The sequence below is a fragment of the Bubalus kerabau genome, chromosome 14 (genome assembly GCF_029407905.1).
Source record: "Bubalus kerabau isolate K-KA32 ecotype Philippines breed swamp buffalo chromosome 14, PCC_UOA_SB_1v2, whole genome shotgun sequence".
Classification (NCBI taxonomy): domain Eukaryota; kingdom Metazoa; phylum Chordata; class Mammalia; order Artiodactyla; family Bovidae; genus Bubalus; species Bubalus kerabau.
In genome coordinates, this window is record NC_073637.1 from 32,635,999 (window position 1) to 32,662,452 (window position 26,454).

At 41.4% G+C, this 26,454-nt stretch overlaps 1 protein-coding gene across 13 annotated transcripts in view; it reads right to left on the reverse strand.

Moving 5' to 3' along the window:
• Positions 1 to 26,454, reverse strand: part of CRH (corticotropin releasing hormone) — an 87,438-nt gene that overhangs the window by 23,237 nt on the left and 37,747 nt on the right. Inside the window, exon 2 of one of the 13 annotated variants that reach the window (XM_055546137.1) lies at positions 1,573 to 1,658. The exons of the other annotated variants lie outside the window; for them this stretch is intronic. The gene's annotated coding sequence lies outside the window, so the exon portion shown is untranslated. The remainder of the gene's footprint in view (positions 1 to 1,572; positions 1,659 to 26,454) is intronic. 13 annotated transcript variants of the gene reach the window in all.

Sequence of the window (26,454 nt, forward strand, 5' to 3'; positions counted from 1 at the left end):
CAAAGGCTCGAATTCAAGATTTAAAACAAGAAACAAGGAGGCAGAGAGATAAGTATGAGGAAAAGAACCACTTACATTATAAGTCTTAAAGAATGGTCACATTAGACTCATATACTCCAAACAAAAATAACATGTTTAAAATAAACACACAGGCTCTGTCTTTCAGTGGTTGGGATATGTAAACTTAGCCTAAATTTCTTGAATGGATATGCAATAAATCTATTTAAAACATTTTCTCTGTCCTACTTAACTTATGACTAATCCTAAACAATTAGAGAGTCAGATGGCTGAGTATTTAAAGCAGCCAAACATTCCAAACAAACAAAGGGTAATTTCTACTGAAAGCTGGAGACCTGAGCCCCTGTAGGTATATGGTTATGGGACAACTCAGGAAGAGCTGCAAATGGAAACTGCAAAAGGAATCTCCAGAATGCTGCAGTCTCAATGTAAGGAAAAAAGGAGGTGCCTTAAAATGTAAGTGGCATGGTCACCTTGGGGGCAGGGGGCAGGGGCCAGGAGGACTCTCCACTTAATAACTTCAGAAGCAACTTTCACCGTTTTCTGTGTATCTCATGAAATTCTACCATGTGGACCTTTCTCTTAAAATTTTTGAAAATAGAAACCTTTATCCACTTCTGTCTTTTTAATTATGCCAACATCACTAAAATCTCTCAACACCCCCCTCCAAGATAAATCTTTTATAAAGAACCCTAAGACTATCATTTCATGAACACTTGAAAATATTTTCTCAACACTGTTCAACAGTGCTCAAAAACCAGCCTGATATATATAGAGCCTCCTTTGTGGAATAACAAGATTATTTTTACCATTTTCCGAATCTCACAAATCTGACCTGTCACCACAGAACTTCTAAAAATACCAGGATGATAATGATATCCTTCGTCACTTCCCTCCTAGCTTGTGCCTTCATTACTAGCGTTGAGTTTTTATGTATTTCCTGAGAGCCCTCTCTGATCACAGCGCTCATCATTCCACTGCTTCAAGATGTGGGACAGAATAGCTATCTTGGGAAGGTGGCTGATTTTTTTTTTCCCACCTTTAAAGACAAGGTGTTTTTGCAAAACATTCAGTTCAGTTCGCTTTCTGCCTATCTCTTAAATCACGTGTTTGAGTTGGAAGTGTATTGGAAAGGATCCTGGAAAACAAATGCTGACTGAGGAGGAACTTGTTTTTCACTGCAGCCAATTCAATTTAGCAGCAACATTTATCAAGCACCTACTATGTACCAGGAATGTAAAGATGAATAAAATACTCTTTGCCCTCAAGTAGCTCACAGCTTACCAGGATAGACAATCCCAGTAACAAGTAATAACAGCAAGCTGTGACAGGGCAATAAATCACACTACACACTGCTGCCTGTGTAAACATATGAGAACACCTGTAAGGGAGCAGCAAATAGTACTGAGGGAAATCAGAAAGGACATGTAATGCAAAACCAAAGGATATTTCAGAGAGAGAGCCCAGCAGTCTCTTGGTGCTTGGAAATGTGTCTCAATCTTGATATATCTGGAGCTGAAAAAAACATCGTCTCTTAAGAGTTGTTAGCCCCACCTGCTTTTTGGGTAGAATTTAGAATATAGTCTTGGAGGTAGATCCTCTTCCATTTGTTCTTGGTTCATTCTGGTGAGTCTTTAGTCCTGCTTAGAGAGAAGCACCTACTCACTGGTCTTGCAGAAGCCCTGAACAAAAGGAGCATTTCAATCACAGATAACTTCACGTGGAGGATGTTCATGATTCTAACAATGACAAAAGCTATCTTCAGATTAGGCAGAGATGCATCAGTGATATTGTTGACTACGACAGCATCTATTGGGCTTCCCTTGTGTCTCAGCTGGTAAAGAATCCGCCTGCAATGCGGGAGACCTGGGTTCGATGCCTGGGATGGGAAGATCCCCTGGAGAAGGGAAAGGCCACCTACTCCAGTATTCTGGCCTGGAGAATTCCATGGACTTTGTAGTCCATGGGGTCACAAAGAGTCGGACACAACTAAGCGACTCTCATTCCGCTGTCAACACGTTTTCCCTTACTTTGACTACAGGAAGACAAGATATAAAGGAGATCCAAGCGTGGGGAAGAACAGGTCTTGTTCCAGTGGCAGGAGGCCAGGGCCAGAGGAGCTGGAGAAACAGCAGGGGACTGTCTTCCGTGCTCACAGGGCCATGACAGTGGAATCTAGAAAGACTGATACTATCTTATTTTAGATTTTTCTTTCTCTGTAGGAACATTTGTTGAATGCCACTACCTCGTTTTGTGTTAATAAGCACTGGAGAATGAAGAGAAGGTTCTATATCTATTCTCTGGGGTAAAGTGAACTTAAGGCTGTTGCAAGATCAAAAAAATTTTTAGCAGATGTGATCGTGGAGAAGCTGGGAGAGCGGTGGAACTCTGGTAGCTGCCTGGCCGAGTGGCAAGGGGGAGACCTGGGGTCCCAGTTCTCCTTTTGAAAAAATCTCAAGCAAGCCTGCTGCTTTCACCCCTGCTCAATGCTCCTGCTTTCAGTGGTCCCAGGAGTTTCCTGTTCTAAGCCTTCCCAAAATTCCATTTCAAAATTGGCTTCCTTTTCTCTTCCTTCTTGTTGGCTTCTCCCCTCCATAGACATGAGGTTTTCAACTGTCCCTAATCCACTAAGCATGTTACTGCCCTTCTATTTGCTTTTTAATTGCCATTTTTCCCCCTCTCTCATCATCTTTCCCTTTCTCTTGTTCTTATATATAGGTTCATGTATTTTAAAGGCTTTACTATGAGGATTTGCACAGGAGTGAAGATGAGTGCAAGTGTTCAATCTATGGGTTTCTTTCTCGGTTATACTTTATTTATCTGTTCATTAATATTCCACCTAATTGAAAATAATATGATCTTGCATCTTGCTTAGAATTAGTACTCCACTTAACTCTCCAGAAGGACTTATAAAATTGAGACCTTCAGGCATGGAATGAACTATTATAAAGGTCAACCTATCTAAGCTTTTGTCAGATATTTAATCCAGGGAAGTCCTTCACTTGCCTGAAAAAAATTTACTTTACTGAGTGAAACAGCATAAAGCTATGTTATTTGCTTATCATCGTGCATCATATTTAGTAACAATAGCTGGCACTCACACACTTTCCACATGCCCCACTTTGTGCTAAGGGGCATTTATGCCTCCCAATGATCCAATGAGGGAGGTATTACACTCCATTGTATCCCCCCACCACCACACACACACGCCATTTTTCAGAGAAGGAAACTGAGATGTAGCTTAGGTTTCACTCATTTTCCAATAGCTTACAGGTTGCACATGACAGGCAGAGCCTAGTTTTGAACCAGCTTTCTCAGATTCCAAAGCTTATCCTCTTAGCTGTGCTGGTTCCCAGATTTAGGACTGTGTAACTCGTAAGGAGCTTAATTGCATCTGCAGGATGGCTGGTGTGTGCTTTCTCCTTTTCCCACTGGCAGTTTCTGCCACTGTTGTTGTGCTTCCTTGCTGTTGCCTGCATTTGGGTCCTAAGGGTTATGACCCTCAGTGGTCCCAGGCTGACTCTGATCTGCTATCTAGATGACTTCCTTTAAATTGAAATGAGCCCAGGGGGAAAAAAAAAAAAGATAATTTCAAAATCAATTTGGACCAAACAATGAAATAAATCTGTTATTAAAAAGAAGTGTGATAGATACACTTCGAGGTAAACTATCCATGGCACTACATTTATCACCCATTATATCAAGCCACTATCATGTATATGCTTAGTATAGTTAAATTAGAATACTGACTGAACCGAACATTTTGACTTGGATGACTTCTTTTGGGGAAAATAACCACACATTTTGCCTGTCAATAATTTCAGTGGCTGAGGGCACATTACTGGAATGGGTAGATATAGTAGAAACTATGCAGAACCCAAATCAGAAGCCCGAGAACTGAAATGCAGCTCTATTTTTTTTTTAACTGATAGCGATAATAAATTTATTGAATGTCTTTTACAAGCCAGATACTATATTAAGCACTTTATATAAATACCTTTTTGTTTTTGTAGAAACCTTTAGATGAGTCCTATAATTACCACTATTCTGATAAGAAAAGTGAAGCCATGGAGTGTTAATAATCTTGGTGAATCAGGCAGGTATTGAACAGAAGAGTCAGGAATTGAGCTCTAGCATTCCAACTCCAGAGTATGTCTCTATATTTCACCTAAGCTCTCTAGACCACAATATCAGGATGTATAAGAGAACCTAACACAAAACAGTATTTTGCATGCAGCTGAGACAGTGTATGCACAAGTGCTTGACACAGAGGAGGGGTTTCAGTTTAGTTCAGTCACTCAGTCGTGTCTGACTCTTTACGATCCCATGGACTACAGCAAGCCAGGTTTCCCTGTCCATCACCAACTCTCAGAACTTGCTCAAATTCACATCCATTGAGTCAGTGATGCCATCCAACCATCTCATCCTCTGTCATCCCCTTCTCCTCCTGCCTTCAATCCTTCCCAGCATCAGGGTCTTTTCCAATGAGTCAGTTCTTCGCATCAGGTGGCCATAAGTACTGGCGCTTCAGCTTCAACATCAGTCCTTTCAAAGGATATTCAGGACTGATTTCCTTCAGGATTGACTGGTTGAATCTTCTTGCAGTCCAAGGGACTCTCAAGAGTTTTCTACAGCACCACAGTTCAAAGGCATCAATTCTTCCATGCTCAGGTTTCTTTATGGTCCAATTCTCACATCCATACATGACTACTGGAAAAACCATAGCTTTGACTAGACGAACCTTTGTTTGGCAAATTAATGTCTCTGCTTTTTAGTATGCTGTCTAGGTTGGTCATAACTTTTCTTCCAAGGAGCAAGTGTCTTTTAATTTCATGGCTTGCAGTCACCATCTGCAGTGATTTTTGGAGCCCAAGAAAATAAAGTCTCCCACTGTTTCCATTTTAATAAACGGCTTATTCATCAGTCTGTTTCAAGAGTCTTCAACAAGTGTGTAAGAAATACTTGTTGAGGGGGGAGGAGCCAAGATGGCGGAGGAGTAGGACGGGGAGAACACTTTCTCCCCCACAAATTCATCAAAAGAGCATTTAAACGTCGAGTAAATTCCACAAAACAACTTCTGAATGCCGGCAGAGGACATCAGGCACCCAGAAAAGCAGCCCAACTCTTCGAAAGGAGGTAGGAAAAAATATAAAAGACAAAAAAAGAGACAAAAGAGGGAGGGACGGAGTTCCCTCCCGGGAAGGGAGTCTTAAAAAGAGAGAAGTTTCCAAACACGAGGAAACCCTCTCACTGCCGAATCTGTGCTGAGCTTTGGAAGCACAGAGGGCAACATAAAAGGGAGGGGAAAAAAAAATAAACAATTAAAAATCGCGGATTGTGAGCCCTACGGTAACTCCCCCAGCGGAGAAGCAGCGCAGACGCCTGCACACGGCATTAGCAAGCGGGGGCTGGGCAGGGAAGTGCGGCGCGGGCTGTGTCCCTTAGAGTAAGAATCGGGCCGAATGTCCTGAGCGCTATCTGAGCGAAATAATTTGGGCTAGCAAACCAGACTGTGGGATATCTACCACGCGAAAAGCCAGCCCTAACCTAAGACACCGCCAGGCCCGCGCACAGAACAAAGGACTGAACAGAGATAGCCGGCTGCAGACCTTCCCCCTCCGGTGACAGGCAGCCAGAGCCAGAAGGGGGCAATCGCAGCCCCAGAGAGACACTATCTATAAAACTGTAAGCAGGCTTCTTTGCTAACTAAAACTTCTTGGGGGTCTGGACGGTCAACAGCTGCCTGAGAAGGTGCGCCGGTTTTACACCCAGATAACCGAGTGGCGGGGAGGCGATAAGTCGCAGCATTGGCGCCCGCCAAACACCTCATCACCTGAGCTGCTCGGATCTGGGAAGAACACAAAACGCAGGCCCAACCGAGTCTGCGCCTCTGAGGACTACCCGAGTGCCTGAACCTGAGCGGCATGGACCTGGGAGCTCAGCCCAGGGCCGGCCTCTGATTGTTCCTGCTGGAACAACCTAGAGCCCAAGCAGTGTGGGCAGAGAGGCTACACGCGCCGTGAGCGGGGGCAGGCCCAGTGTGGCTGAGGCACTGCGAGCGCACGCCAGTGTTATCTGTTTGCAGCATCCCTCCCTCCCTCCCCACAGCGCGGCTGAACAAGTGAGCCTAAATTAAAAAAAAAAAAAAAAAAAAAAATAGTGTCCTCAACCATCCCCTTTGTGTCAGGGCGGGAACCAGACACTGAAGAGACCAGCAAACAGAAGAAGCTATAACAGAGGGAAACGCCTTGGAAGCTACAGGCCATAGATTAAAACCCTGTGGTTACTACGGATTACATAGGAAGGGGCCTATAGATCTTGAGAAATATAAGTCGGACTAAGGAACTGCCAAAAATGAACTGAACCCACAATACTCACAACAAAACCAGAGAAAGACCTAGATATATTTTTACTATTTTTACGATCAATCTTTCTTTCTTTTTTTTTTTTAATTAAAAAAAAAATTTTTTTTAAGTCCTCTATTGTCCTTTAATTTTCACTTTTATAACTATTACTTTGCAAAAAAAAAAAAAAAAAGACCCTATTTTTTTTTTCTTCTTCAGCAAACTTCATATATATATTTTATAATTCTTTGACCGTGGTTTTTTTTTTTTTTCTTTTTTCTTTTTCTTCTTTTCTTTAACATTGTATTTTTGAAATTCCAAATTCTACTCTAGATTTTTAATTTTAGCCTTTTGATATATGTTATCAATTTTGTACCTATAGTTTTTCTCATAATTTCTGTGACTTTTTTTTTCCTCTGTTTCTTTCTCTTCTTCTTTTATATAACATCGTATATCTGCAATTCCAAACTCTACTCAAGATTTTTAATTTATGCTTTTTGGTATTTGATATCAATTTTGTACCTGTATTTTCTTTATAATTTTTGCGACATTGTTTTTGTTGGTTTGTTTGTTTTCTCTCTTTATTTTTCTTCTTCTTCTTCTTTTTTTTTTTTTTTTAACGTTGTATTTTTGAAATTCCAAACTCTACTCTAGATTTTTAATTTTTGCTTTTTGGTATTAGTTATCAATTTTGTACCTGTAGTTTCTTTATTACTTTCACGACCTTGTTTGTTTTTCTTTGTTCGTTTTTTCTCTCTTTCTTTTCCTTCTTCTTTTCATTAACATCGCATTTTTGAAATTCCAAACCCTACTCTAGATTTCTAATTTTTGTTTTTATGTATTTGTTACCAATTTTATACCTTTAAGAACCCAATCTTCAGGACCCATTTTTCACTAGTGTACGAGATTACTGGCTTGACTGCTCTCTCTCCCTTTGGACTCTCCATTTTCTCCACCAGGTCACCTGTATCTCCTCCCTAACCCCTCTCTACTCTACCCAACTCTGTGAATTTCTGTGTGTTCCAGACAGTGGAGAACACTTAAGGAACTGATTACTGGCTGGATCTGTCTCCCTCCTTTTCATTTCCCCCTTTTATCCTTCTGGCCACCTCTGTCTCCTGCCTCCTTCTTCTCTTCCCTGTATAACTCCGTGAACATCTCTGAGCGGTCCAGTTGTGGAGTGCACATAAGGAAGTGACTACTGGATAGCCCACTCTCTCCACTATTGATTCCACCTCATCTCATTTGGGTCACCTCTAACTCCCTCCTCCCTCTTCTCTTCTCCATGTAACGCTGTGAACCTCTCTGAGTGACCCTCACAGTAGAGAAACTTTTCATCTTTAACGTAGATGTTTTATCAGTGGTGCTGTATAGAAGGAGAAGTTTTGAAACTACTGTAAAATTAAGACCGATAACTGGAAGTAGGAAGCTTAAGTCCAAACCCTGACTCCAGGGAACCCCTGACTCCAAGGAACATTAATTGACAGGAGCTCATCAAACGCCTCCATACCGACACTGAAACCAAGCACCACACAAGGGCCAACAAGCTCCAGGGAAAGACATAACAAGCAAATTCTCCAGCAACAAAGGAACACAGCCCTGAGCTTCAAGATACAGGCTGCCCAAAGTCACCCCAAAACCATAGACATCTCATAACTCATTACTGGACATCTCATTACACTCCAGAGAGAAGAAATACAGCTCCATCTACCAGAACATCGACACAAGCTTCCCTAACCAGGAAACCTTGACAAGCCACCTGTACAAACCCACACACAGTGAGGAAACACCACAATAAAGAGAACTCCACAAACTGCCAGAATACAGAAAGAACACCCCAAACTCAGCAATTTAAACAAGATGAAGAGACAGAGGAATACCCAGCAGATAAAGGAACAGGATAAATGCCCACCAAACCAAACAAAAGAGGAAGAGATAGGGAATCTACCTGATAAAGAATTCCGAATAATGATAGTGAAATTGATCCAAAATCTTGAAATTAAAATGGAATCACAGATAAATAGCCTGGAGGCAAGGATTGAGAAGGTGCAAGAAAGGTTTAACAAGGACTTAGAAGAAATAAAAAAGAGTCAATATATAATGAATAATGCAATAAGTGAAATTAAAAACACTCTGGAGGCAACAAATAGTAGAATAACAGAGGCAGAAGATAGGATTAGTGAATTAGAAGATAGAATGGTAGAAATAAATGAATCAGAGAGGATAAAAGAAAAACGAATTAAAAGAAATGAGGACAATCTCAGAGACCTCCAGGACAATATTAAACGCTACAACATTCGAATCATAGGGGTCCCAGAAGAAGAAGACAAAAAGAAAGACCATGAGAAAATACTTGAGGAGATAATAGTTGAAAACTTCCCTAAAATGGGGAAGGAAATAATCACCCAAGTCCAAGAAACCCAGAGAGTCCCAAACAGGATAAACCCAAGGCGAAACACCCCAAGACACATAGTAATCAAATTAACAAAGATCAAACACAAAGAACAAATATTAAAAGCAGCAAGGGAAAAACAAATAACACACAAGGGAATACCCATAAGGATAACAGCTGATCTTTCAATAGAAACTCTTCAAGCCAGGAGGGAATGGCAAGACATACTTAAAATGATGAAAGAAAATAACCTACAGCCCAGATTATTGTACCCAGCAAGGATCTCATTCAAGTATGAAGGAGAAATCAAAAGCTTTTCAGACAAGCAAAAGCTGAGAGAATTCTGCACCACCAAACCAGCTCTCCAACAAATACTAAAGGATATTCTCTAGACAGGAAACACAAAAATGGTGTATAAATTCGAACCCAAAACAATAAAGTAAATGGCAACGGGGTCATACTTATCAGTAATTACCTTAAACGTAAATGGGTTGAATGCCCCAACCAAAAGACAAAGACTGGCTGAATGGATACAAAAACAAGACCCCTGCATATGTTGTCTACAAGAGACCCACCTCAAAACAGGGGACACATACAGACTGAAAGTGAAGGGCTGGAAAAAGATTTTCCATGCGAATAGGGACCAAAAGAAAGCAGGAGTAGCAATACTCATATCAGATAAAATAGACTTTAAAACAAAGACTGTGAAAAGAGACAAAGATGGTCACTACATAATGATCAAAGGATCAATCCAAGAAGAAGATATAACAATTATAAATATATATGCACCCAACACGGGAGCACCGCAGTATGTAAGACAAATGCTAACAAGTATGAAAGAAGAAATTAACAATAACACAATAATAGTGGGAGACTTTAATACCCCACTCACACCTATGGATAGATCAACTAAACAGAAAATTAACAAGGAAACACAAACTTTAAACGATACAATAGACCAGTTAGACCTAATTGATATCTATAGGACATTTCATCCCAAAACAATGAATTTCACCTTCTTCTCAAGCGCACATGGAACCTTCTCCAGGATAGATCACATCCTGGGCCATAAAGCTAGCCTTGGTAAATTCAAAAAAATAGAAATCATTCCAAGCATCTTTTCTGACCACAATGCAGTAAGATTAGATCTCAATTACAGGAGAAAAACTATTAAAAAATCCAACATATGGAGGCTGAACAACACGCTGCTGAATAACCAACAAATCACAGAAGAAATCAAAAAAGAAATCAAAATTTGCATAGAAACGAATGAAAATGAAAACACAACAACCCAAAACTTGTGGGACACGGTAAAAGCAGTCCTAAGGGGAAAGTTCATAGCAATACAGGCACACCTCAAGAAACAAGAAAAAAGTCAAATAAATAACCTAACTCTACACCTAAAGCAACTAGAAAAGGCAGAAATGAAGAACCCCAGGGTTAGTAGAAGGAAAGAAATCTTAAAAATTAGAGCAGAAATAAATGCAAAAGAAACAAAAGAGACCATAGCAAAAATCAACAAAACCAAAAGCTGGTTCTTTGAAAGGATAAATAAAATTGACAAACCATTAGCCAGACTCATCAAGAAACAAAGGGAGAAAAATCAAATCAATAAAATTAGAAATGAAAATGGAGAGATCACAACAGACAACACAGAAATACAAAGGATCATAAGAGACTACTATCAACAATTATATGCCAATAAAATGGACAACGAGGAAGAAATGGACAAATTCTTAGAAAAGTACAACTTTCCAAAACTCGACCAGGAAGAAATAGAAAATCTTAACAGACCCATCACAAGCACAGAAATTGAAACTGTAATAAAAAATCTTCCGGCAAACAAAAGCCCAGGTCCAGACGGCTTCACAGCTGAATTCTACCAAAAATTTAGAGAAGACCTAACACCTATCCTGCTCAAACTCTTCCAGAAAATTGCAGAGGATGGTAAACTTCCAAACTCATTCTATGAGGCCACCATCACCCTAATACCAAAACCTGACAAAGATCCCACAAAAAAAGAAAACTACAGGCCAATATCACTGATGAACATAGATGCAAAAATCCTTAACAAAATTCTAGCAATCAGAATCCAACAACACATTAAAAAGATCATACACCATGACCAAGTGGGCTTTATCCCAGGGATGCAAGGATTCTTCAATATCCGCAAATCAATCAATGTAATACACCACATTAACAAATTGAAAAATAAAAACCATATGATTATCTCAATAGATGCAGAGAAAGCCTTTGACAAAATTCAACATCCATTTATGATCAAAACTCTCCAGAAAGCAGGAATAGAAGGAACATACCTCAACATAATCAAAGCTATATATGACAAACCCACAGCAAACATTATCCTCAATGGTGAAAAATTGAAAGCATTTCCTCTAAAGTCAGGAACAAGACAAGGGTGCCCACTTTCACCATTACTATTCAACATAGTTTTGGAAGTTTTGGCCACAGCAATCAGAACAGAAAAAGAAATAAAAGGAATCCAAATTGGAAAAGAAGAAGTAAAGCTCTCACTGTTTGCAGATGACATGATCCTCTACATAGAAAACCCTAAAGACTCCACCAGAAAATTACTAGAACTAATCAATGACTATAGTAAAGTTGCAGGATATAAAATCAACACACAGAAATCCCTTGCATTCCTATACACTAATAATGAGAAAACAGAAAGAGAAATTAAGGAAACAATTCCATTCACCATTGCAACGGAAAGAATAAAATACCTAGGAATATATCTACCTAAAGAATCTAAAGACCTATATATAGAAAACTATAAAACACTGGTAAAAGAAATCAAAGAGGACACTAACAGATGGAGAAATATACCATGTTCATGGATTGGAAGAATCAATGTAGTGAAAATGAGTATACTACCCAAAGCAATCTATAGATTCAATGCAATCCCTATCAAGCTACCAACAGCATTCTTCACAGAGCTAGAACAAATAATTTCACAATTTGTATGGAAATACAAAAAACCTCGAATAGCCAAAGCGATCTTGAGAAAGAAGAATGGAACTGGAGGAATCAACCTACCTGACTTCAGGCTCTACTACAAAGCCACAGTTATCAAGACAGTATGGTACTGGCACAAAGACAGAAATATAGATCAATGGAACAAAATAGAAAGCCCAGAGATAAATCCACGCACATATGGACACCTTATCTTTGACAAAGGAGGCAAGAATATACAATGGATTAAAGACAATCTCTTTAACAAGTGGTGCTGGGAACTCTGGTCAACCACTTGTAAAAGAATGAAACTAGAACACTTTCTAACACCATACACAAAAATAAACTCAAAATGGATTAAAGATCTAAACATAAGACCAGAAACTATAAAACTCCTAGAGGAGAACATAGGCAAAACACTCTCTGACATACATCACAGCAGGATCCTCTATGACCCACCACCCAGAATATTGGAAATAAAAGCAAAAATAAACAAATGGGACTTAATTAACCTTAAAAGCTTCTGCACATCAAAGGAAACTATTAGCAAGGTGAAAAGACAGCCTTCAGAATGGGAGAAGATAATAGCAAATGAAGCAACTGACAAACAACTAATCTCGAGAATATACAAGCAACTCCTACAGCTCAACTCCAGAAAAATAAATGACCCAATCCAAAAATGGGCCAAAGAACTAAATAGACATTTCTCCAAAGAAGACATACAGATGGCTAACAAACACATGAAAAGATGCTCAACATCACTCATTATCAGAGAAATGCAAATCAAAACCACTATGAGGTACCATTTCACACCAGTCAGAATGGCTGCGATCCAAAAGTCTACAAGTAATAAATGCTGGCGAGGGTGTGGAGAAAAGGGAACCCTCTTACACTGTTGGTGGGAATGCAAACTAGTACAGCCACTATGGAGAACAGTGTGGAGATTCCTTAAAAAACTGGAAATAGACATGCCTTATGATCCAGCAATCCCACTGCTGGGCATACACACTGAGAAAACCAGAAGGGAAAGAGACACGAGTACCCCAATGTTCATCGCAGCACTGTTTATAATAGCCAGGACATGGAAGCAACCTAGATGTCCATCAGCAGATGAATGGATAAGAAAGCTGTGGTACATATACACAATGGAGTATTATTCAGCCATTAAAAAGAATACATTTGAATCAGTTCTAATGAGGTGGATGAAACTGGAGCCTATTATACAGAGTGAAGTAAGCCAGAAAGAAAAACACCAATACAGTATACTAACGCATATATATGGAATTTAGAAAGATGGTAACAATAACCCTGTGTACGAGACAGCAAAAGAGACACTGATGTATAGAACAGTCTTATGGACTCTGTGGGAGAGGGAGAGGGTGGGAAGATTTGGGAGAATGACATTGAAACATGTAAAATGTCATGTATGAAATGAGTTGCCAGTCCAGGTTCGATGCACGATACTGGATGCTTGGGGCTGGTGCACTGGGACGACCCAGAGGGATGGAATGGGGATGGAGGAGGGAGGAGGGTTCAGGATGGGGAAACACATGTATACCTGTGGCGGATTCATTTTGATATTTGGCAAATCTAATACAGTTATGTTAAGTTTAAAAATAAAATAAAATTAAAAAAAAATAATAAATAAAAAAAAAAAAAAGAAATACTTGTTGAATACCAACAGGAAACAGACAATGGGAATGTGTCTAAGCAAAGGGAAGAGCCCAGTGTCTGAAATCTCACGTCTTTCTAAAGCATCCCTAGGATGCCTGGGGATGGCCCCACTAGTTCTGACAGTTGCCATAGTCAAGGAGACAGGCTCAGAAACTCGGAACTGTCGGTTCATTTAATTGTGCTGTGATCTGCAATGTTGAGTGTGGCACAGTGTTGCCCGTGACTTGCTTCATCTCCACCACTATTGCTGCAAACCTTGCCTGGCAAGAACATAAGATAGCAGAATTTTCTCTGGGACTTACTATGAATGTGTTCTAAGAACAAATCCTGCCATGGGGAAGGCAGTTTATCTACGTGAACACTAGTCTCCTAACACACAAAGTGTGCTAGACATTTAAACCCTAGGAGAAAGCCTTGGGAAGCTCTGCCCCTGTACAAGGTCTTCCAACATCAGAAGGACTTAAGGGAGACATTTTTACTCTTCTGGGTATTTGGGAACCATGATCCAGATTTGGGATGGCATTGGGAGTCCCAGAAGGAACTGAATGCCTGGGTTCAAATCATAACAGCTCCCATCAACAGATCTTGCTAATATCCCACTGCTGCCGCTGCTACTGCTGCTAAGTCGCTTCAGTCATGTTCAACTCTGTGCGACCCCATAGACAGCAGCCCACCAGGCTGCCCCATCCCTGGGATTCTCCAGGCAAGAACACTGGAGTGGGTTGCCATTTCCTTCTCCAATGCATGAAAGTGAAAACTGAAAGTGAAGCTGCTCAGTTGTGTCCGACTCTTAGCGACCCCATGGACTGCTGCCTACCAGGCTCCTCTGTCCATGGGATTTTCCAGGCAAGAGTACTGGAGTGGGGTGCCATTGCCTTCTCCCAATATCCCACAAGGGACCCTTAAACCAGGAAAGGCTCAGCACACTACCCCTTAGAGGTCCTTGGTGTTTGATCTCAGTCCCACAGTGGAGGCTGAAAATAGCAGTCTCACGTTTGTGAAGAAAGGGAAGGCCTGGCGCAAAAGGGATTTGATTCATTGCTTTTCTGATTGTTTCCCAGATGGAGCTTATCCTAGAGACATGTACCTCTCTGGCAAGAAGCCATTCAGACTTTGAAAGGTTTCTATACGAAGTGGGGCTGCAGAGTGGTTCAGTGAACAGGGTCCTTGTAGGCTGGGGGCTGAAGGACTGAACTACAGTCTCAGCTCTGTCACTGATGGAATGCTTCAGACAAGCTGCTTAATTTCTTTGGGACTATGTTGGTTTGTTTTTAATTTAAAATTTTTAAATTTTTTTAAAATGAGAACATAGGCCTGGGTTTTCTCTCTGGACCCTTCTAATTCTAAATATATCTGATATTATCTATTATCCTGACAGGAATAAGCTGAGCTAACAGAATCAAATGACTTGTAGGGAACAGTCCATGCTAATATTACAATCAAATACTTCTTGTTTCTCTGCTGAGTGTTTGATGGAACTATGAGTTATAGGCTGGGGTTTCTGAATTCTGTCTGGGCTTCCAATAAAAAAAAAAAAAAAAGATGAGCACTGTGGCCTTTAAGCTGTTGAAAAGACCTATTTCTCATCCTTTAAGTAACTCTGACACTGTGCACCGCAGCCTGACAATTAAATTTCTCTCTTTCTCTTTAAATTTCAACCAATGGATATGCTACACTGAGAGTTAAACTGTTCTGATGTGAAGACATCTCTTTTCTCTCATCAGAGACTAAAAAGCTGTCAGTGCCAGTTTCCTTATTAGTAACCAGTATGTCTGCTCAGACCGTGCCTCACAGTTTATACCAAGTGCAAATGCTCTGAGAGCAGAGGAGCAAACACAGCTGAGGAATGGAGTAGAGTAGAGGCCCCAGCAGCTGAAATCGAATGTGCTGCTCACCTCACCAAGACAGGGAAGAGGAAACTTTCCTGATTGGTGATGTACACACGGCGCCCTTGGGTGACATTTTCTAAGGCTGCGTCTTGGAACTGCCCAGCTCAAGCCTTGGTCCATAGCTGTTTTCCCCCTTCGTTAGGCAACTCTCTTTTTGAATCAGCACAAGTGACAGAATCTTCTCCAAGGGCGCTGCCTCCAGTTTCACAAAATAACCAAAGAACCCTGTTCTTCCCTGCCACTACATGGGAAACACACCAGGTACCAAGAGCATTCCAATGTATCAATATGACTGGTATGTTGCAGAGCAAGAGAGTCTGGTCTGCATCTCCCCAAAGACTCAGAAGCCTGTAAGTAAACAGGCCTCAGAGAAACCTGCTGAGGGTCGTTTGTCATGAAAAGACCAAGAACCCTGGACAGGGGGCTATCAGTCCCAGTAGAGGACGTAAAGCAAGAAAGACACACAAAAGACAGTTTTCACAGAATTCCATGTGAACATCCTGGAGACACAGGACACAGTAATGGAAATGAAGTAAAGAAGGGGGAATGAAACCTGGGATCTGGTCAGAGAGAGACCTAGATCTGAAGGGCAAGGAAGTAAATGGGGCCTTCAGCAAAGCCTGTATTTCATCTGGGCGTTTTTGTCATCCTCCTTAACTCCCTTTCCTCCCTAGCAATGGGTCCCTTGTTCTGCGGTCTTCAGTTCAGTTCAGTTGCTCAGTCGTGTCCGACTCTTTGCGACCCCATGAATCGCAACACACCAGGCCTCCCTGTCCATCACCAACTCCCAGAGTTCACTCAGACTCACGTCCATCAAGTCGGTGATGCCATCCAGCCATCTCATCCTCTGTCGTCCCCTTCTCCTCCTGCCCCCAATCCCTCCCAGCATCAGAGTCTTTTCCAATGAGTCAACTCTTCGCATGAGGTGGCCAAAGTACTGGAGTTTCAGCCTTAGCATCATTCCTTCCAAAGAACACCCAGAGCTGATCTCCTTTAGAATGGACTGGTTGGATCTCCTTGCAGTCCAAGGGACTCTCAAGAGTCTTCTCCAACACCACAGTTCAAGAGCATCAATTCTTCAGTGCTCAGCTTTCTTCACAGTCCAACTCTCACATCCATACATGACCACTGGAAAAACCATAGCCTTGACTAAACAGACCTTTGTTGGCAAAGTAATGTCTCTGCTTTTCAATATGCTATCTAGGTTGATCATAACTTTCCTTCCAAGGAGTAAGAGTCTTTTAATTTCATGGCTGCAATCACCATCTGCAGTGATTTTGGAGCCCCCAAAAATTAAGTCTGACACTGTTTCCATTGTTTCCCCATCTATTTGCCATGAAGTGATGGGACCAGATGCCATGATCTTCGTTTTCTGAATGTTGAGCTTTAAGCCAACTTTTTCACTCTCTGCTTTCACTTTCATCAAGAGGCTTTTTAGTTCCTCTTCACTTTCTGCAGTCTTGGATCTATTCAAAGGGCCAGGTAAGTGATTTCCAGCCTCCAAAGGACCCTATATTCCTTGATTGTCCCTTTACACGAGAACCAGAGTCAAACAACATTTTTGGATATTTAAGTGACAGTACCTGTTTTACTGTTAATAAAAATATACTGATGAGTTAAAACATGTCACCAGACTTATGTACCCCAATATTCACTGCAGTGCTATTTACAGTAGCCAGGACATGGAAGCAACCTAGATGTTCATCAACAAACAAATGGATAAGGAAGTTGTGGTACATATATACAATGAAATACTAGTCAGCCATAAAAAGGAATGAATTTGAGTCAGTTGAACTGAGGTAGATGAACCTAGAGCCTGTTTTACAGAGTGAAGTAAGCCAGAAAGAGGAAAACAAGTGTCATACATTATCACATATATACAGAATCTAGAAAAATGAACCTATTTGCAGGGCAGGAACACAGACACAGACACAGAGAACAGATGTGTGGACAGCAGGGGAAGACAGAGGGTAGAAAAAGGCAACCTATGGAATGGGAGAAAATGTCTGAAAATGATGCAACTAATGAGGGGTTAATATCTAAAATACTCAAACAGCTCATACAATTCAAAATCAAAAAAACAATCTTACCTATAAATAGGCTGCTGCTGCTGCTAAGTCACTTCAGTCTTGTCCGACTCTGTGCGACCCCATGGACTGCAGCCTACCAGGCTCCCCCACCCCTGGGATTCTCCAGGCAAGAACACTGGAGTGGGTTGCCATTTCCTTCTCCAATGCATGACAGTGAAAAATCAAAGTGAAGTCGCTCAGTCGTGTCCGACTCTTTACGATCCCATGGACTGCAGCCTACCAGGCTTCTCCGCCCATGGGATTTTCCAGGCAAGAGTACTGGAGTGGGTTGCCATACAGAAGACCTGAATAGACATTTTCTCAAAGAAGACATATATATGGTTAACTGGCACATGAAAAGATGCTCAACATCACTAATTATTAGAAAAATGTAAAACAAAACAGTGAGTTATTACCTTACACTTTTCAGAAGAGCTATCATCAAAAAATCTACAAATAACAAATACTCATGGGGATGTGGAGAAAAGGGAACACTTGTACACTATTGATGGGAGTGTAAATTGGTGCTCCCACTGTGGAAAACAGGAGAGGAGCCTTAAAAAATGAATACTACAACTATACTAATACTACAATATTACAACATATGATCTAGCAATTTCCCTCCTGGGTATATATCCAGAAAAAACAAAAACACTAATTTGAAAAGATACATCCAATCCCAATGCTTAGAGCAGCAGTATTTACCATAGCCAAGGTATGGAAGCAATCCAAGTGTCCATCAACAGACAAATAAATAAAGAAGATGTGGTATATATACAAATACACACAAAGGGAATATTACTCAGCCATAAAAAGAATAAAATATTGCCATTTGCAGCAATGTGGGTGGGCCTACAAAATACTATGCTGAGTGAAGTCAGTAAGACACAGAAGGACAAACACTATATGACATCACTTATATGCAGATCTAAAAAACAAAGCAAATGAATGCATACAGCAAAAAAAGAGAAACAGGCTGATGGATACAGAAAACAAACTAGTGGTTACCGGTGGGGAGAGAGAAGAAGGAAGGGACAAGATAGGGGTATGGGACCAGGAGATACAAACTACTATGCACAAAATAGATAAGTAGTAAGGATATATTATACAGCACAGGGAAATACAGCCATTGTCTTGTAATAACTTTTAATGGAATATAATCTGAAAAATTATATTGCTGAATTATATTCAGTAAAAATACTGAACCACTATGATGTACTCCTGAAACTAAAATACTTTAACTATACCTCAATGAAAAATACTGTATTGTATACTTAAAAATTTATCAAGGGTAGATCTTATATTTCTTTTCACAATAAAATAGAAATTTTAAATTAAAAAAAAAATATTCTTCTGTCATAGCCTGGTAACTATTTGTGTTAAGTGCTTCATTTTTAATTTTTTTTACTGCAGCAAAATATACATCCAGAAAAGTGCACATATGAGAAGCCCAGAACCTCACAACTGAACCACCACGGAATCAGCCCCTAGATCAAGAAATAAAAATCATCACCAGAAGCTCTCCCCCTCATCCTTCCTGTCAATTCCTGGCATAGGTTAGTTTTGCTGGGTGTGTACTTTATACAGCTGAAATCACACAGTATGTTCTTTTTTTATATCTGTGTCAGTTCCCTCACCTCTGTTTGGGAGCTGCATCTACACAGCTGGGCACAGCAGCCGCTATTCTCACCACTATACAGTTAGAGCACCCACTGTGAATACACCACCCTGGATCCATTCTGCTGCTGCTGGGCATTTTGGTGGTTTTCAGTTGGAGGAGAAGGGGGTGACAGAGAAAATGATGGTTGGATAGCATCACCGACTCAATGCACGTGAGTTTGAGCCAACTCCGGGAGATGGTGAAGGACAGGAAAGGTTGGTGTGTTGCAGTCCATGGGTCACAAAGAGCTGGACATGACTGAGTGGCTCAACAATGAACAACAAGTTGGAGGCTATTTCAAATAGTACTTCTCTAAACATCTTTTTCCTTTTTTATGGTAAACATACATAGCAAGTCATATTTTTTAGTAATGTCTGGCAGCACAGTAGGTGGTCATGTATTTATACATTTTTCCAAGCTCCATTCTAGAAATCTCAGTAAGAAAGTATTTGCTGTGTGTATTTAGGAATCCATTAGGAAAAAAAAAATAGGATGGTTTGACATTCACATCATCTCTCCATAATATTTTGGCAGTTTGTTCTCGAAAATCAAGCAGCAACAACTCAACTTACGCCACGGTCTTGGTTTCTGTGGGATCCTGGCATTCTCCCCTGACAGTCTCTTCCTCCTCCTGATGACAGCTTGTAATCACCTCAGTCATGTTGTGTATTTTCAGCTCATATAAAAAATTTTTTTCAAAGATCCTTTTTCCCAGTCTGGTTTTTTTCTTCTTTAAAATTCTTCAGTGATTTTTAAATTAAGACATATATAGATCCACTAGTTCAGCCTAGTGGCCCATCTTCAAAACAACAGTGACAATGTTTTATGGGGATGTAGGGGAGAATAGTGTTTCTTTCTCCTCAAAGGAGACCCTGTGCTCTGTAATTTAAAATGGAAATCAAAATGAGCAAGTTCATAAAAACTACTCCCAGGCTATGTGTGTGCTGGAGCGGGTGGGGCAAAACACCCCCCGCCCCAAATTCTTTGCCATCATCCCAGCAAGAGGTAGAATCTGGGTGGATTGTGACTGGTTTGACAATTGAGCACAACAGAAGTGAGGCTATGTGACCTCAGGGCTGGGTCGTAAGTGGCCATGTGGTCCCCACCTGGTTCTCTTGGAATGTCCACTTTCAGAATCTAGCCACCATGCCATGAGACACCTGAGCCAAGTGGAGGGTCCACATAGTAGGTGTTTTAGTCAACAGTGCCAGTGAGCCCAGGCTTTGAGTCATCCCAGTTGCTCTGGGGTTCAATTACGTCTCCCCAAAAGATATGTTGAAATCTAACCCCAAATATACCTCAGAATGTGACCTTATTTGAAAAAAAAAAAAAAGTCATTGCAGATGTAATGAGTTAGGATGAGGTCATATTAGAGTGGCTCAGATGGTAAAGAATCTGCCTGTGATGCAGGAGACCCAGGTTCAATCCCTGGGTCAGGAAGATCCCCTGGAGAAGAGAATGGCAACCCACTGCAGTATTCTTGCCTGAGAAATCCCATGGACAGAAGAGCCTGGTGGGCTACAGGGGTCGCAAAGAGTTGGACATGACTGAGTGACTCTTCCACTTACATATCAGAGTAGAAGGGCCCTTAGCAAGTCCTCATCAGAGATGAGAACACCATGCAAAGACAAACACACAAGGAAGATGGCCATGTGAAGACACAGGCTGAGACTGGCGTTATGCTGCCACAGGCCAGCGAATGCCTGGCAGCTTCCAGAAGCTGGAAAATACAAAGAAGGCTCCACCCCTGGAGGCTTTGGAGGGAACATGGCCCTGTCAACACCTTGATTTCAGATTTCTAGACTCCAGAGATGTGAGAGATTACATTTCTGTTGTTTTGAGCTGCCCCATTTGTAGCACCTTGTTACAGCAGCCCTCAGAAACAAACACACACAGCTAGGGTGCCAAACATGTGAGTGGCAAAGCCTTTGGTGATGCCGTCCACCAGCCGATCAAGTCTTCAGCTGGGGCCCCAGGCTCGTAGAACAGACAAGCCATCCCACTGCACTCTGAATTCCTCCCCCATAGAAAATGCAGCCATAATTAAGTGGTTGTTATTTTATGCTTTGAAGTTTGGAGTATTTTGTCACATGCCAATAGTCAGTGGAGCAGGGGCCATTGGGGTTTCAGAGATGGCAACCAGTCATTTCTGCTCTCCAAGTGTGCTGAGCAGCAGAGTGCCCGTCCCCTGCTTCCCACAGGAAGCAGGGGCACTCAGTCAGAAACAACAGGTACTGTAAGCTGGGCAATGCTGTAAAATTCCACAGATTATCTCATTTAATCCTCCAACAGTCCAGTGAAGTAGTCCTGTCATTAGAGCCATTTTGACAACTGAGGCACAGGCAACCTGCCTAAGTCCGTACTGTAGAGACTTTGGACACTTAGGGAGATGGCACCAAGAATCCAGATTGCTACAGTCACTGGAGAAATGGGCATGACCTAGCTGGCTTCCAGGGCACAGTGACTTGAATGTTGATTTGCTTACTTAATGGATATTTCTTGGGTTCCGCAATGTGTCGCTATGTTAGCTAGGGAAAGCACAGTCTAATGGAAGATACAGACATGCAAATAGATCTTTTTTTTTTTAAGATCAGCCCAAAGCCGAATTACTTCAAAAGAAATTGTTGTAATTAGGAAAATAAGAGAAAAGAAAGCAAATAAGAAAAAGGAAACATGGATTTTTCTGACTGATAGAAAGAACCCTGAGATCAAAGGAAGTTAACGTTCTTCACTAGAAGACAGAAGTCTGGGGGGAAAGCAAGCTTGGGAATGTGAGATTCAGCTGTGACCTGGTTCTACAGATCTGAGCTGTGCATCGTATACTCTCAGTGGCCTTGGGCATGTGATTAGATCAGACCCAGCACAGCTGGGACAGAAATGCTCACAAGCCCATCCAGATGAATCTCCTTTGGGACTGCATTCTCCCCTACCCCCTGAAATCAAATGAGCCCTTTGAGGTTCCAGAGGAAAGGGGAAAGGAGGGACAGACAGAAATAATACATTCAGGGGCAAGGCCTTCTACTCTCCTGATGCTCAGGGCAGCCTGGCCCCCACACTCCCTCACAGTGGTCACCTGGGTAGATGGGCAGAGAGACAATGTCCAGGCCCGGGAGGATGCCTGTCATGGGTGGCCCTGACTGTCATCCAGCCACTCGAAGGGTGAGGATGCTGCCCTGGTTCGGGAACCTGGCAGAAATAGGTACAACGAAGGCCCTGGAACCTGAGCTCAATTTACTGGATTTTGTCCCCTCAGTCCAGTCACGACTGTTTTAACCTTTCCATCGAGTGGAATGTTTCTTCAGCAACTTAAAATAGTTTCAAAAAATGTTTCACAGAGAAAAGAAAAGGCCAAGGTTACACAGTGTTGGCTCACCCATTTTGTGAACTAAGATAAGAACTTTGATTTTTATTTCTGATATATTTTATTACTGCTTTAAAGGAAGAGAGTGAAAGGCATTTGGGGATGTTTGGTCAGGGGAGAAGGGGTCTGGCACAAGTCCAGGATTTCCACAGGCCCTCCATCACATCCTCCCACTATCTGTCTGTGAGGAATGGGGAGACTGAGTCCCTAAAAGTCAAAGCATTCTTTGCTTCTGCTCACAAGACGCAATTCAACTCATTCCCTACAGGTTGCAGAGTGAGGGAGTCATATTTCTGAAAGAGCACTTAGTGTCTGCTTTTGAGGACCTTTTATTAACTTAATTACTTTTATTGTGTCCACCCAACATAAATCCAGTACCACAACCAGATCACACTTGGAAATGGCTTTAGAATTTTCCCAGTTCCCACTAGATGTTCTCTAAAATGCTTACTGATTTTTGCCCTTTCTGTGTTTGAATTAATTGAACAAGATAGAGAAGGACAGTCAATAGAAATCCACTAGGAGGAAGACCTCGGAGTCTCCTATCACAGACAACAGCAAGCAAGGACATGACAGATGAGGGATATGGTGTCAGAGGTAGGATGGTTAGCGTCTTCAGAGCCAGACCTTGTGGGTTTGAATCTGGGATCCAGGCAATTTAGAACAATTACTCAATCTCCCTGGACCCATTTCCCTCATTTGTGGAGATGGATAATAATAGCATCTTCCTCCTAGGGGAGTTGTTACCAAAAAATGGGTTAATACAGGAAAGGCCCTTTAATAAACAAGACATAATGGGTTTGCTATTATTGTGTTCATGCAGAAAAGGAAACAGAAGAGCAGGATAATGTGAAACCACTGAGACTCTGAACGAGAGAAAGCCAGAGCCAGCTCCTAGGCTGGGTCCTCCTCCAGAAATCACCGTGGTCATCAGCACCTGGGGTGGTTCTCTCCCTGTGGAAGCACACTCAGCAACAAGGAAGTGCCCTTAATACTTGTTCTCAAGTCACCATAAACCATGGGAAGTCATGGAAAACCAAGGGGAAACCTGCTTTCATTCCTGTATAGGTATTGTATATTGCGTTGGCAAGACTCTCTATGGGGTATACTTTGTAGGGCCAATTGATCAAGGATTCTTTCAAAACCACTTGGGAATAAAAAAAAAGTCAAGGGCCTGGTAAGATTGAATGGACTTGCCCCCCAGTCAAACTGCTTGATGTAGAAAAGTAGGGTGAGTGGAAAATGAGTAAGAAAAGATGAACCATAAGGGTTACGTCTCTCTAATCCTGTACCAGATGAGTCCTTAATCCACTGTAAGTGTTCTTCCATGGTGATGTCTTAGACCTCTGCCTTTAGGATTATACATCCCTTAAAGTCTATAACCCTCCTCCTAGCACAATGCCTGACACACAGCACTTTTTTTTTTTCTTTAAAAAAGAATGACTGGATGGATACATGCATGATATACTAGATAGATACAAGGATGTCAAATTTCTTCAGATACCTAATCCATTTGAAAAATGACTATTTAGTTTTTCTCAAGTCCCCAAGATCTTAATTATGGAAACTTCTAGATTTCACCCAAATCACTTTTCTCTACAGACACAGACTTCTTGTGCATATCATTATACCACAAATTGTCTTTTCAATTTCCACTAAAATTTTATCTCTCACTTGATGAGCAATTTTTGTACTAGCTGAGACACCAGCTGAAACTGTTTCACAAAGTACTTTTTTCTTCTTTTTGTGGAAAATATATGGTGAATTGCTTATATTCATAGAACCGGGTCACTGCTGAATTTCACATTTCACTGCTTGATTTACCCCAAACTTCTGTTTTCTAGTTAAGAACTAGAACTGTCTTCAACCTCAACTTTCTCTTTCCTTCTATCAGCAACACTGGGTTACCCTTATTTTCAAATCTTTAAAAAACACACACACAGAAAAATCTAATTCTTTTATTTCATGACCACACCATGATATATGGCAGTCTGGGTAGATGGTTAGGTGATCTCAGCACCTGAGAGTCTTAACCACACATACCACTCTGGAAATGTGACACATCCTAGAACTTGCTCCCAGCCTGAGCCCCCTGATGTAACAGCTCAACTTGCAGACCACCTCCACTCACACTTGTGTGATTTTTCTCACTATGAACAAGACACCACATTAATAACAAATCTCACATGTACAATTATCTGAAGAGTGTGACATCAATATCATCAATATTTCAAATCACTTTCTATAAAGTAAGACAGTGAACAGTTCTGGGGGGGTTTGTACTCCAACATTTATTCAGTGGTTGCGAGAGGCCCTATGTTTCCTCGGGAAGTATAATATAATGTCAATTGGAGACAATATCGATTACTTTAAGACTGTAAAATGAAGGCAGACTTTTGGTAAAGAGTGATGTCAGATAGTGTCTGCTATGACGTAGTATGTGCAACTCGCATATGTACATCCCTGTTCTGTGGGCTTCTCTTTCAGCTCCTATTCCAAGAAGGTTCAAAAACCAATCTCTTGGATTTCTGGACTTAATTTTGAGACGTGAGCAGATAAAGCACTACTTGCTTTTCTGGACTTACTTTGCTTGGGTTATACCCTGGGAAATATTCCAGGTGTTACTGTCAACTAGTTTTCTCAGTTCAGTTCAGTTCAGTCGCTCAGTCATGTCTGACTCTTTGCGACCCTGTGAAATGCAGCACACCAGGCCTCCCTGTCCATCACCAACTCCTGGAGTCCACCCAAACCCATGTCCATGGAGTCGATGATGCCATCCAACCATCTCATCCTCTGTTATCCCCTTCTCCTGCCCTCAATCTTTCCCAGCATCAGGGTCTTTTCCAATGAGTCAGCTCTTCGCATCAGGTGGCCAAAGCACTGGAGTTTCAGCTTCAACATCAGTCCTTCCAATGAACACCCAGGACTTATCTCCTTTAGGATAGAATGGTTGGATCTCCATGCAGTCCAAGGAACTCTCAAGAGTCTTCTCCAACACCACAGTTCAAAAGCATCAATTCTTCGGCGCTCAGCTTTCTTCACAGTCCAACTCTCACATCCATACATGACCACTGGAAAAACCATAGCCTTGACTAGATGGACCTTTGTTGGCAAAGTAATGTCTCTGCTTTTTAATATGCTGTCTAGGTTGGTCATAACTTTCCTTCCAAGGAGTAAGCATCTTTTAATTTCATGGCTGCAATCACCACCTGCAGTGATTTTGGAGCCCAGAAAAATAAAGTCAGCCACTGTTTCCACTGTTTCCCCATCTATTTGCCATGAAGTGATGGGACCAGATGCGTGATCTTTGTTTTCTGAATGTTGAGCTTTAAGCCAGCTTTTTCACTCTCCTCTTTCACTTTCATCAAGAGGCTTTTGAGTTCCTCTTCACTTTCTGCCATAAGGGTGGTGTCATCTGCATATCTGAGGTTATTGATATTTCTCCCAGCAATCTTGATTCCAGATTGTGCTTCTTCCAGCCCAGCATTTCTCATGATGTACTCTGCATATAAGTTAAATAAGCAGGGTGACAATATACAGCCTTGACATACTCCTTTTCCTATTTGGAACCAGTCTGTTGTTCCATGTCCAGTTCTAACTGTTGCTTCCTGACCTGCATATAGGCTTCTCAAGAGGCAGGTCAGGTGGTTTGGTATTCCCATCTCTTTCAGAATTTTCCACAGTTTATTGTGAGCCACACAGTCAAAGGCTTTGGCAAAGTTAATAAAGCAGAAATAGATGTTTTTCTGGAACTCTCTTGCTTTTTTGATGATCCAGCAGATGATCCAGCAGTTGGCAATTTGATCTCTGATTCCTCTGCCTTTTCTAAAACCAGCTTGAACATCTGGAAGTTCACAGTTCACATGTTGTTGAAGCCTGGCTTGGAGAATTTTGAGCATTACTTTACTAGCGTGTGAGATGAGTGCAATTGTGCGGTAGTTTGAGCATTCTTTGGCATTGGAATGAAAACTGACCTTTTCCAGTCCTGTGGCCACTGCTGAGTTTTCCAAATGTGCTGGCAGATTGACTGCAGCACTTTCACAGCATCATCTTTCAGGATTTGAAATAGCTCAA